Below are 14,022 nucleotides of genomic sequence, written 5' to 3'. Positions count from 1 at the left end.
GTGGCGGGGTCCCCGAGAGCATGGAGGCATCCCCGAGAGCGTGGCGGCTTTCCACCAGGGCACAGAAACAGGATGACAGGAATAGGTGGAAAAACGCACTCAGTACGTTTGGATCAGCCACGTGTTACCTTCAGAACACCCCCGGGCGAAGTACAGGTCAGTGTTGTTCGTAAGCTACAGGCCCCGCGGCGGCTGAGCGGGAGCGCACGGATGGACACGGCGGTTCAGGGCCACGCGAGGAGCCCTGTCGTAAAGGCAGGTGCGGCGACGGGCCCTCCTTCGCAGAGGGGTCTGGGGCGGGGCGGTGAGTCCCCAGTCGTCACACCAGCCTCCCGTGTACCAGGGGCAGCCCTTCCATCCCGGCAGGACGATCCCTGGGCCCTGCACGTTAGGGTCCCACATGCCGCAAACACACAAAAATAAATCGACTAAAGCACACAAGGACCCCTCTGCCACTGAGGAGCCAGAGCCGAGCCCGGGAGCCTAAGCGTCTGCTGCGTGAGCTGACGAGCCCGCTCAGGCCCCAGGGAAGTGGCGTGTCCTCAGCCCTGCCCGCGTCCCTGCCCCAGGAGCTTGCTGCCTCTGCCACGGAGGTCTGCGGGCGGATCGCTGCAGAGCGTGTGCGGGAGGGGTTGTGTGGCGGAAACAGGCAAGAGAAAAGACAGATTTACTTGTTAAATCTTTCTCAGCACGGATACAGAATAGTCTTGTATAATACAGTCTCATTCCGGTCAGGACTGGCAAGCGTCCATTGTCCTGCGTCCCCTTGGGTTCTAATTAGTCGTTCCGGGGGGCTCACGCGTCAGCGCGGTGCTCGCAACGGTTGCAGGAAGTCGCAGAGCAATGTGTACCAGATCACACAATTCATATTCCGCTTAGATTTCTTCGCACGTCCTTCTAGACATAATGGGCCTGAAACAGCCTATTGATTCTTTCCTTTGGCAATGGATAGACATCAAACACTAGACTTATGAACACCTTTACCTTCTTAACATATTTGCCAAAATGTAATTACATTAAAACATTTTCAGCTTTATTTAAATAATATGTATTTAAAATGTGGATGTTCATTAATTATCATTTGATTTTTCTTTTAATTTCGTAGGTAATTTTGCGGGTTTTTTTTTTTCAAGAAAGTTAACTTTTAAACATGTGAAAAGTACTTCAAAGAATTTTTTTTTACTTTTACAATTCCTATATTTTGTTCTTTTGATGAAATATATTCAAATTTTGTATAGTTTAAATACTATTACATTTTATTTTTCATCCTTTGGACAATTATAAATACTTAGTTTATTGAATGAAGGTAAGGGAAAACATTCTAGTATAAAGATACAATAATTTATGATTTATGTGCATCTCTATTTTACTAATCCAAACAGCTTGACCCATCAACAGCCTGACTCATCCAAACAACCTGACCCATCAACAGAATACCCAACCATAATGCAATAGTGATTAAATTCAGTTGACTTTGGGATTTTGCCAAAAATCTCAGATTTACACATATTTGTTTTCATTTGGTTGTTATAAAGGTATATTTGATAAGGCAGAAGGATAGAGCATATTTCAACTATCTGTTAGTGTAATTTATCACTTTTTAATGCTGAGACATGCAGTCTGCAGGCTTTCATTTTTATTCACATCTTGGCCCTGCCGGTGTTAGGGTGGGGCCCGCATGCAAACACAAGCGGACGGCATCCACCAGCCCAGAGAGATGGTGGAGTGTGACTGGAACCTAGGGAGCAGGGAGGAGCTGGGAGGGAGGAGATCAGTTAGCAATGCAGGGGACGCACTCCAGAGAGGCTTAAAAACCACTCTCGGCCCTTTGCTTTCATCCTGTGGGTGACTGGGAGCCCTGAAAGGTTAGGCAGAGGAGGAAGAAGTCCCAGTAGTCCAGGGAACAGCTGGGTTGCTCTTCCCACCGGGCAGTCAGTAACGATGCTCGGAACCATATCTTCTGGGAGGGAAGCCCCAAGACGCTATTACTTGTCTGTCAAAGGATGGGAGGCAGGGCTTGAATAGGTCCATTTCAAATCTTGCTTTCACAGGGAGTTACCCTCTTTTAGAAAAGTGAGCGCTGGTTATTATTGTTCTTCCCGAAATCACCTGAGGTTAAAAAAAAAAAATACTAAGAGAAAAGAGAGCACATTCTTTAAAATGGAATATCTGGTCACTCATTCTGTTGTTCATGGGATGCTTTAGGAGAGAGTACCTTTGGAGGGAATGTTGTTGGATGTGAAATTGGGAGGGGGTCATGATGTATTAGGAAAATGCACTGGGGGTGGGGGGTAGGAGTCAGTCCCCTCCAGGTGTTTGGCTTGTGCAGGTCCCTCTAGCTTCATGTGACTTCCTCACAAATAATTCCTTCTGGCCTAATGTTGCCATTATGTGGTCATTCCCCTGATCTTATATCATATTCTGCATTTCATTGAGAACATTATTCACTGAAAATAAACATTATTAATTTAATGGGATCCGATTTTAGTCCACAATCAACATGAACCTTGGCATTCATCTTCCTAAAATGCTCAGCTCTGCCCAAGGTTCAACTCGGAGCCATAAATAGGAAGTAGACAAGACCTTGCTCTCTCCACTTTTCTACCTCAGAAGAAAGAAGAATATTCATCTGAGAGAAGGACATGGATTAGGATGAAGGGGAAAGTAAGAACACACATGTGATTCTTTTAGAATCTTGCATCTTCTCTACGGCAGAGCGGTAATAAAAGCCGCCAGGAAAATTTCTGAGTAGCAATTCTAATAGAGTCATTTGTTATGTATCAGCAGCAAATGACCATGAATGAAATGATAGTGAGTTGTCTTGCCTATGGAGGTAGTTTCCATACAGTTTCTAATCCAGTGACCGTCATCATTTAGACGTAGAGTATTTGACCTTGTGGTTTTGTGCACATAGAAGCACATATGACAATTGTCTAGAGTCATGAAAACTTATAAGTCATTGGAGTGTTGGATGAAGGATAGCTCATCCTTCAGCAAATACTTACTGAGAATCTACTGTGTAGGCTCTGTTCTAAGCAAATGGGATGAATCAGTGAACAAACCCAACATAGATCCCTGCCCCACAAAGCTTCCACACTCATGGGTAGAAACAAAACATAAATATAATGGATAAATATTGAGTGTATTAGAAAGTGGTAAGTTCTACTGGGTGCCTCAGTTAGTTGAGTGTCTGCCTTCAGCTCCAGTCGTGATCCCGGGGTCCTGGGATCAAGTCCCATGTCTGACTCCTTGCTCGGCGGGGAGCCTGCTTCTCCCTCGGTCTGCCGCTCCCCCTGCTTGTGCTCATTCTCTCTCTCTGACAAATAAATAAAATCTTTGAGAGAAAGAAAGAAAGAAAGAAAGATAGAAAGAAAGAAAGAAAGAAAGAAAGAAAGAAAGAAGAAAGAAAGAAAGAAAGAAAGAAAGAAAGAAGAAAGAAGAAAGAAAGAAAGGAAAGAAAGAAAGAAAGAAAGAAAGAAAGAAAGAAAGAAAGAAAGAAAGAAAGAAAGAAAGAAAGAAAGAGAAAGAAAGAAAGAAAGAAAGAAAAAGAAAGAAAGAAAGAAAAAGAAAGAAAGAAGTTCCTTAGAAAAGGAAAGCAAAATAAGAAAAATTAGAAGTGTGGGGTGGTTTTGTAATTTCAAATTAAATCATATCTATATCATGTGTTTCATGCAGCTTTTTATCTTTTTTTTTTAAGAGAGAGTGTGCACACGAGCAGGTGGGGAGGGGTGGAGGGAGAAGGAGAGAGAGACTCTCAAGCAAGCTCCACACTCAGCGCTCAGCGCAGAGCCCCATGCAGGGCTGGATCTCACAACCCTGAAATCGTGACTTGAGCTGAAACCAAGAATCAACTGCTTAACTGACTGACCAACCCACGCGCCCCTCATGCAGCTTTTTAAAAATGAGATATGTGTATAGAGTACACATTGAAAAATCTCTAAGACAAGTTAAGAGGGGGGTAAAGCAAGTTACAGAACACTATGAACTCATTTAAAAAAGTGCGTGTGTGTGTGTGTGTGTCCGTGTGTGCCCAGAAACAACTGAAAAGACACACACCAAAACATGCTTCTGCACATCTCCCATCTCCCCACCACCCAAACTGTGGCAGACACACTAGGTAGGTCACTTCATCCCCGGTGGGTTTTTCCAAGCCCTGCTCTCATTGAGAGTGACCCTGTGAGGGTCCACACTTTCTACAGGGGTCCCTGCTTCAGTTCTCCCCCTCACCCACTGAGTTTGTAGTCCTCTTCCTCTTCTTCCCATGTTCTAAATATTTTGTAGAGAGGGAAGACTTTTTGGGGTGTCGGATCTACCATCCTGCCAGAAATGGAAGTGATCCGTAGAATTTTTTAGAAAGGTATATAAAGCTGACATTAAAGTGAAAAACAACAATTAGATTTGTTCATTCTATAGCTGTTCTTGAAAGGGATACATTGACAACTGGATGCCACATCACAGGGAAAGAATTCTTCGCCTAGCAAAATGTGAGGAGAAACCCTCAGGAAAACTGGCAGAGCCCTTCAGCATGGATAATGTTGTCAGGAAAAACATGCCAAAAACCCTGCAATCACATCTGAGTCATTCGCTGTTCTAGAAATTAGCACATAGTTGGAATGATAACCTATGTTTCATTAACTCTAAAACAAAATAATTTATATGCATAATTTTTAGTTTCTTTTTTTCAACCTATCAATAATTACTTTATTTTTTACACTTTTATTTTAATTCCAGTATAATTAACATGCAGTGTTACATTAGTTTGAGGTGTCCAATATAGTGATTTGAGGATTCTATAAGTCCTCAGTGCTCACCGAGATATTTCCCCCATCCCCCCACCCGCCTCCCCTCTGGCAACCACCAGTTTGTGCTCTAGAGTTGAGTCTGTTTCTTGGTTTGTCTCTCTTTTCCTTTCCTTGTTTTGTTTCTTCTTCTTCTTTGTTTTTGGTTTCCTTTTTAAAGATAAGGTTGGAATCACACTCGTTACTAAATTATTTGCTGTGACACTTCAGTTCCTATTTAACTAGATTCACTTCAAGTTATCTGCCCTCTGTGCTAATTACTCCTGGATAATGAAGACTCTAGTATTCCAGTTTCAAAGGTGAGATATTGAGACTCGAAGAAGTCAAGTACTTTGCCCAAGGTCCCCCAAATAGTGATGTAGAGCAGGCTCTGACCATTCTGTGGGGCAGCCAGCGAGGGAGGGGCCTGTACCCGGGGTCTCACTCTGGCCCACCTCTCCGTTGGCCTGCTCCCTTCTTGCTTCTCACTCCTCCCTCCCCTATCTGGGTCTCCTGAAATGTTTGGCCCCAGGAAAGGGGGATCCAATTTTAGGTTTGCTCTCCTGGCTTCCAGCTTGAGGGTAGAAACTCTCCATTTCTCTCATAGGCCCCACCCGTCACAGCTCCAGGTGACAGACCCATGGGCTGGTGGCCTGATTCACATGAGCCAGTCTCCTTCTGAGCCCAGAGCTGACAGATGAGGGGTGTTGAAGGTCATGTCTCATACCCTGTTCCCGAGATACCATCGTGATTAGCTTGGGGTTGGAGAGTTGACCCTGCTGGCTGGGTGCCTGTGTCAGTGGGAGGGCTGAGTCCCGGATGTCTACCATGGCAGCTCTGTTCCCTTCATCATCCCCTGTCTATGGGGCCATCACCCGGGCTCCTGCCACAGACTTATCGCATGGTCAGTAAGTAATTTATAATACGCAGTGACTGGTGACTTCTTATCCTTGTTGACGTAGTTTATAACATACTCGTGACCATATTATACGAGGTATGTTATTTCCAGATTATCTGTTTCCTTAATGTGCCGATTGTGTATTCTGCCCTTCCAGGTGCCTAGACTTTCTGAACACACAGAGACCAGGCAACACACAGCGTTAGGATCAAGTCCCAGTTTTCACAGGCCAGGTGTACACACAAGGCCAAATAACTAATAACCATGTGGATCCAATTGCTAGGGACACTCAAACGTGGTCTTTTTTTTTTTTTTAAGATTTATTTATTTATTTATTTTAGGGAGAGAGCGCGAGCAGGGGGAGGAGCAGAGGGAGAGAAGCAGACTCCCCGTTGAGCGCAGAGCCCTACAGGGGGCTCCATCCCAGGACCCTGAGATCCTGACCTGAGCCGAAATCAAGAGCCAGACACTTAACTGACTGAGCCACCCTGGTATCCCTCTAACACTGTCTTAAACCAGATTTCATCCATCAAAAATCATTAGTTGTCTGTATTATCCTTATAGATTCTCCAGAAAACAGGTTATTTAACCTCTTTCTCTGCAGTCAAGGATTTTTTTCCCCCATGTAACTAACCTGAACTCTTCTGTAGCTTAAAGCCGGTGGAAAACAGAATAGGTGGAATATCTGGCAAAAGTAAAAAATCAAAGAGCCCTACACGTGTTAAGTAACAGTTACCAAATTACCTTTTAGCCATTTTATTCTTCACCAGAACATGTTATTCTAAGTTTTATTATGATGATGATGATGATGATTTGTACTTCCTTACTTCTTTCTGTCTGTTTCTTCAGTCTGGTCCTGCCCATTTCTCCTCTTTCCTGTTTGATTCCCTTCCCCTCCTTAAACTCCCAGTGCCTTCCTAGAGCTTCCAGAATAGAATCCGGACTTGTTGGAGTACCTTATGAGGCCCTTCCTGGTTTGTGGATTACTTCTGGCTCCCATCCTCCCCCGTCTCACCACGCTCGCCCTGCCCCAGTGCTGCCAGACCCCAATAAACTTGTTCCCACCTCAGGACTGTGTGTTCATGGTGTGTAGCAGTTGGAACTGAATCAGGAAAAGAGAAGCCACTCTAGCAATTGTTTTAAAGGGCAAAGATTTCATTGAGACCCTGATGCATAACAATGAAAGGACTGGAAGGGGACAGGTGCTTTTAGTCTCACAGCCAGAGCTGAGCACCAGAGAATGGTGTGTGCGTGTGTGTGTGTGTGTGTCAGAAACCACTGCTGATGGGCACACCCGCCAGGTGTGCAAGGGCACGTGTAACGCCAAAGCTCCCATCTGCCAAGGCCCACACATTCCACTGCAGTGTGAGAGGAAGAGTGGCCTCATCTGCCTGCAGAACATGGGTCCCAGCGGCTACCCTTGTGTGTATGGGGGGGGGGGTGCATGGTGGAGTGAGAGTGGAAAGACCAACAGACAGAGCTGCTCCTGCTGCTTCAACCCTCCAGCCCCTCTTCTTCCAGAGGCTCTCTGTTCTCATCAAGATCTGCTCTTTCCAAGGATCCTAACCACTCCTCTACAGGATCCTCTTGCTCATGTGACCTTCCTTCTCTTGGCACTTCTTAGCACCTGAGATCCCTTATTGGTTTACTTGTCTATTGTCTATCTTCCCTCAGTGTAATACGATTGTGGTGAGAGCAAACAGCTCTCAGCTGTAGACCCTGCACTCAGAGCTGCAGACCCCGCACTCACAGTAATATCGTTTTGGGAATGTTGGCGAGGTCCGGAGCCCACAGCCAAGAAAGAATTCTTGAGACGACTTTGGGGCAAAAAGGTGATTTCATGAAAGCACGGGGACAGGACCTGTGGTCAGAGAGAGCGGCTGCCCCGGGGTTGTGAGGGATGACTGATTACATACTTGGGAGTTGGGGGACGTAAGGAAAAAGGGAGGTGTCCAAAAGGGCTTTGATGTGCTAAAGAAGACTCCCAGGATCCTGGAGGCCTGGCTGTGCCAAGCTAAGGTTTTTCCTTCTAGCAAAGCATTAACATTAAGACAATTGGGAGCTTCCTGGAGGAAGGTTATACTCTGCCTCAAGTATTTGTCAATGGGCTGCAGGTTATAAGGACATTTAATTTTATCTGCATTTCCTTTTATCTTTGTTTCCTACATCACTATGGATGGGTGGGGTGATGGCTCAGGAAATGCAGTCTCTGGGTCTATCAATAACCTAACTTCCAGAGACCCAAAGAATGCTTTTTTCTTGTTAATCACTAAGACATTTGTGAACTGATGGAGACTCCTGGCCTGCAGGACTGGCATCTCTACTAGTTAACCATTTGTTTTTCCTTCCGTTAATTTTAGAGCAGCCAGGAGTGCCTGAGAAATGTGTCAGCTTGTGCTTTGTCCTCAGCTGGTCTTCTGCTCCCTCATCAACAGGGACCCTGCACTCACATGTAGACTCTGCACTCAGTGTAAATCCTACACTCAGTGTAGACTCTACACTCAGAGCTGGAGACCCTGAACTCACAGGGGAAACCCTGCACTCACAACAGTGAATGGCACACAGTAAAAACAGAATAAACATTGTCTTTCCTCATCCCAACCTTCACTCCCAACCAAATATAGAAGGAGAGTTTTCTCTGAATTCTATAGGTGATAAAAATAATTATGAGTGACTTTACAAATATGAGGAAAGCACCGTGGACCCACTGTGAGAGGAGCATGGGTTTTGAGTCCTTCCCTCTTGGTTCTCAGGAGTCTTTTGGGTGGTTGCTCACATGTGAAACTGTTGCATGTGCTTTGGTGGTGGTGAGCGTCCCATAGGACCACCCTTTTCAGGTCTGTGGGCGTGCATCCCGCAGAGAGACGAGCACTGTAAATTCCGGCTGGCACAGAGATGAAGAACCTGGCTCTGGAGTCAGGTGGCCCGAGTTGGAAGCTGGGCACTGCATGTTCTTGTTTATGGAGCTTGACCTGACCTCAGCCCCTCTGTCTGATGCCGCCTCCTAAGGCACATAATGAGCGCTCAGAAGGTGTCATCTAGTACTCTTGTTACTCTTTCTCCTTATGTAAAGTAAGGGTCAGCAAATGACAGTTCATGGTCAAGTCTGTTTTTGGCCTGGTTTTGTACCGTGCCCAAGCTCAGAATGGTTTTTACATTGCAAAAGGGTTGTAAAAATAAGAAAGAAAAAATAAGAAGATGGGGCAGGGACAGTAGGTGGCCACAAAGCCTGACTGATCTACCACCTGACCCTTTGCAGAAAAAGTTGGTGACCCTCCCTGTTCAAAGGCATAACTTCCTTTTGGCTTCCTTTACTTAATTGACTAGATGTGCTCGCTTCGGCAGCACATATACTTAATTGACTAGAATGCAATTTTTTTCTTAACTAAGAAAATACTACTATTCTGGGAAATTTTCCAAAAAACTGATAAAAACAAGGGTGCACAGGCCAGTGGGGCCTCACTGCAGAGATGTTGGCTGTATTGGTCTCTGTCCCGGCTGAGGATTTATTCCCACCCACGTGTGACTAGGAATGCACAGATTAGCTATAAATGTGCCTTAATGGCACGTCTTTGGAAACATTGAATGGATTACCAGCTAACGATTGATCTTGGGGAATTTCCAAGGTGATACTTCTGGCTTTTCTTACCAGCCTTGGGCCAACTCATTCTGAGAAAAGAGGAGGACCGAATGTAGGCCGCCTGCCTGTCAACTTCCCCTCCCCCCTGCACTGCCTCTGCATCTCCCCCTGCCTGTCCTCTCACTTCCTTCTTGCGCTTGGCTTCCTCCTGGAATCTGGGTGCAGACACTGGCAGGTGGGTTTGGGTGGGGTGCAGATCCCTCACGCGATTCTATCTCGATCCTGTCCGCTGCTCCTACAGACAGTTCTCTGGTTACTTGAAAGAGAAATTTGTCATGAACTCACGTTCACCAGGAGTTGAGTTATGCAAGGACAAATGTTTCACATAGACAGGTGCAGCCGTTCGTAGAGTCCTGGGTAAGCACAATGTTTTATTGTTGATGCTAATTCTGTTCTTCCCAAAGGCTTTTCCAGTCACTCCATTGGGCCCACAGCACCCATTCACTGCCCACCTTTGCTCATGCTTCTGGGCTTGCTCAGAAAAATCCAGTCGTTGTTGTTACTTCTTACCACTGTATTTGGTAGAACGTTTTATTTCTCCCATAAACATTCACAGGCAGAGTCCTTAAGATATTCAATAGCCACGAGGTCCTTTGACTTCCTGGGTTCCACCTTCCTTGGAAGGCAGTGGTAGTTATGAAGAACTAAAGATATATTTTGGTTACAGTGGTGAGGGGTGCTCTGAAGGAGAAACATATAGCAGAAGGATCTTACCCTAGCTTGTGGGCCAGGGAAGGGGTCCCTGGAGAAAATACCTGAGGGCTGATGTCTGACCAGGAGTTGGCCACAAATACGGGGGGACGAGAGCGTGCCAGGGAAAGGCAAGAACAGGTTTGTAGGGTCTGAGGTAGGAAGGTTCTGGACTTTGAGGAACTGAAAGAAAGCTAGAGCGCATGGGTTGTGGCCGAAGGAAGGGGGAATGGCTTGCATTGAGGAGAGCGTTTCAGGACCTGTGGAATTCTGGACTCTCTCCTGAGAGCAGGGGGTATGCTCTAAGCAGGACAGGGGGAGTCCACTGGCCGAAGTGTGGAGAATGGCATGGAAAAGGATGAAGATGGAGATGGGGAGACCGTGAGGGAGCTGTTGTGACAGGCAGAGAGCTGGAAGGACCACTGTGACAACCTGCTGTGGGAAGAAGTCAATGGGTTGCCATTTTCTTAGAAGGGACTTAAAGGTTGATGAGGGAGGGGCATGATCAAGAATGGCTCCGGGTTTGGAATGACCTGGTGTGGGAGGAGCAGTCTTGCTGTTGGGTGGCTGGGGGTGAACACAAGATTGGGGGTCACTCACGAAGGACTGGAAATACCTGTGATAATGTCATGGAGATGCCACGTAGGCTGTGGGATGAACGTGCCTGAGACCCAGAAAAGGACCAGGTCAGGGAAGCCCCAACAGGAGCTACGGAGGGAGAGGCAGAGCTGTGGTAGGAAAGCCAGGAAAGGTGCCAAGAAAAGAGAATGTTTCTGGAGAGAATGAGCAACTTCCGAGAGGGCAGATCCTACAAAGAGCTCGAGGATGAGGAGAACCAGACATGGTGCCCTGGATTTAGCAATATGAGGACTTGCACGAACCTTCTGGATGGTGTGATGGGCTCGATTAAAACAGGCTGAAGGACTGGCTCGAGCGGTGGTGTGTGTGTGTGTGTGTGTGTGTGTGTACATTTAGACTTCTCTTAGATTCTCCACCCAGAAGAGACCCCTCTCCAGCCTCAGGAAAAGGAAAATGTCTCCAGGAATCACTTTGACGGGCTAACCAACCTACTTACCTAATCAACCCAGTTGGGCATCGGACACCTTAGAAACTAGCCTGGACGTAACTGAGTTGTTGTTATGTTTCTAATCTTGTCTCTTTTACAGGAGAAAACTGTGACCCCGGGATCCCTGCCGTTTACCTGTAGCTTCAATTCACTTTAAAGAGAAGTCAGAAAAAAATGTACCGGAAGAATTTAGCTCAGAGGAAGTCCCAGTCCTCCCCGCCAGTTACACAGGTGGGATCAGTGCTGCCCCCTGCAGGCTCTCGAGGCAAAGGTCAGACTTACACGGCGAAGGGGCCAGTGTCCTCTGGTCAGTGAGTTTGGGATGAGAAATAAGAAGAGAGAGAGGCCTCTTGTCACAGACATAACAAGGACAGACATAGGAAGTGTGCTTAAAGGGATATCAGAGAAGTGCCATCCCCGCATCTCCCTCATCTGCTGGTCAGTAACAAGGCCCGTGAGCTCTCTTCCTCCGAGCTAAGGGATTGTGCCCCATTAAAAACAGGGTGTACCTCAAAGCACAAAGTGGGGGAGGTGTCAATGGGGGCAGGGAGGAGGCAGAGTACTGATGGAATGGGGATTCAGAAGGGGACAGAGGAAAGCCAAGCTTGACTTCTCGAGTTTGCTGAGTAGTGACCAAAGTGGGGTTTGAAAGGCGTAGTCTGAGCACTCACGCTCTTTTGTCAAAAAGGTATTTTATCGGGGCTGCTTCACAAAGGTGTCCGGGTTGTGCACTGCACACCCTCGGAGGCATTGTTTACATAGCATCCGGGGCCTCCCACAGAGGTCCTAATTGCAGTTTTTGCACCTGTATGAGGGGCATCCGTAAAAAGCATGCTCCTTCAATGCAAAGTGTGGCTTTATTCTTTATTTGTAGTATGTAACCCAGGACAACACATACTTGAGTGTTCAGAAGATGATTTTTATAATGTCAATGGTGAAAGTGTCTTTGTTCTAGTCTCTTAAAAACAAAAACAAAAACAAAAAAACAATAGAACAAAGGTTTCCATCCACCGGTCTCATCCAGGGCCATGCTTGGGCCAGTGAATATGAGAATTTCAGATTCAGGTGCTTGTCAGTCTGTGCCAGAAACCCACCTTGCACCTGCTTAATGGGATGGAGAGCAGGGGATGTGTCAGGGTTAGAGACCCAAGGTCCCTCTCCCTCCACGAGAAGGCACGTGAGCAAGACAAGCAGTCTTACATTGAGACTGAAAGCGTAACCCAGTCCATGGGTTTATTTCCGCATATGTGTGTGTGTGTGTGTGTGTACAAACAACACAAAAAAGGACATGAAAGGGGATTCAAAAGGCAAAGCCTTGAACATGAAAAAGCTGGTGGTACATCCTCATGCTTCTACTTCATAGTCCAAGTTTCAGTTTATAGAAAATGTCCAACTCCGTTTCAAAGTAGAATCCTCTATTTATGGGCTCTTGACTTTGGATTCCGACAGGGCTGATTTTATTTTATTTGATTATATTTTCAAAGCTCTGGGTTGGGTAGTTAGTGCCATCTTCACAACATGCTGGATTATTCTGGGCAAACTGGCATGTTTGTTCTCCCTCCCCACCAATGCGGAGATCCTTGGGCCTGAGCCGTAGAAGACTTCATTCTGCGGGGCTTTAGCAGATGTTGAGAATCATGTTGTCAAGTGTGCGGTAGACACTAGGGGGCGGTGTGTGCTCAAACGTCAACCTGGGCAGGGGAAAAGGACTCAACCTCCTCCTGGAATTGTTGGCTAACTCCCAGAGCTAAAAGGGATTAATAAAATATGTTTGGGAGGGGCAACCTTGGCCCCGAAGCCTAGTCAAAGAGGCTGGATGTAAAGTGAGACTGTGCAGGCAGCCTATCAGGAGCTGGGAAGAATTCTTGTCCTTGAGTTCAGGACCAACCGTAGGCAGTTTGTAGTGCAATCCAGGCTCAGGATGACTGTAATCAAGACTTGTCCTCTGTTGGGACATTCAGAAACGGCAGACTTGAAGACTGCAGAGCATCAGCAGCTGTGTTGATCACTGTTCACAAACACTTTATTCTGGGAAAGCCCCTCATGCATTCGAGGAAAATGCACTGTATGTTTGCTCTGTGCCCGACGTGAGTCTAGGGGCTCGGATGCAGCCCTGAGTCGGAGAGCCCAAGCGCCTGGCCTCCTGAAGCTTATTTGCTCACAGGAGGGCAGGATGAATAAATGAGGACAACAGTGAATAAGCTCAGGCTCGCATTTCCACCTATCTATCAGCTTCTTTCCTCTCCCAGCCAGTCCTCACCAGCACAATCGTACATTATCTATTCTTATTCTGAGAGAATGCAAGTCACACATTCGACTCTCCAATCATGGCTGCAGGCCACATTTTTAGAGATACCATCTGGTCCCAGTGGCTCTGACTGCCTAGTGGAAAGTGGCGATTGCAACAACCTTTTACCAAGTGAAAGGGGATGTGGGAAATGCGTGTGGTCTTGGCCCTAGAGATGATTTCTGGCTTAGCCTGCTTGCACTTCATGGATTTGGGGGTTTATTCCACAAAAGGAACAATGCATGCTCCTCTTCGCGGAACCTTCCCTAATCTCTTTAGCCAGAGGCCAACTCCGACCCCTCTAAATCCCGCACGACATGGCGCTTCTGTGGGAGACCACGGCTCCCTCAGATGCCTGCCCATAGTACCCCGTTTTAGCTCCTTGCCAGCTTTTCCCGTCTTCTAGAAGCTGCCGTGCCGTTAGCTATTTAAAAAAAAAATCAGGATTTGAGGAAAGACGGAGCAGAAGGGCTGATTGTGTTACGTACACTACAGCCCGGCTCCCCACACAACACACGTCTCGCCCGTTAGGCGGCAACACTCGTGAACCCTCCCCAGAAAAGACTTTTTTTTTTGTTTTTTAATCCTACAGTGAATGATGTAATGAAAAACTCTGGATCCAGCCCCTTGTTATCCCTTTAGCGTCAGGGCAGCATGTTCAAG

The sequence above is a fragment of the Phoca vitulina genome, unplaced genomic scaffold, assembly GCF_004348235.1.
Source record: "Phoca vitulina isolate PV1807 unplaced genomic scaffold, GSC_HSeal_1.0 scaffold1, whole genome shotgun sequence".
Classification (NCBI taxonomy): Eukaryota; Metazoa; Chordata; class Mammalia; order Carnivora; family Phocidae; genus Phoca; species Phoca vitulina.
Note: the sequence above shows the minus strand (reverse complement) of the source record.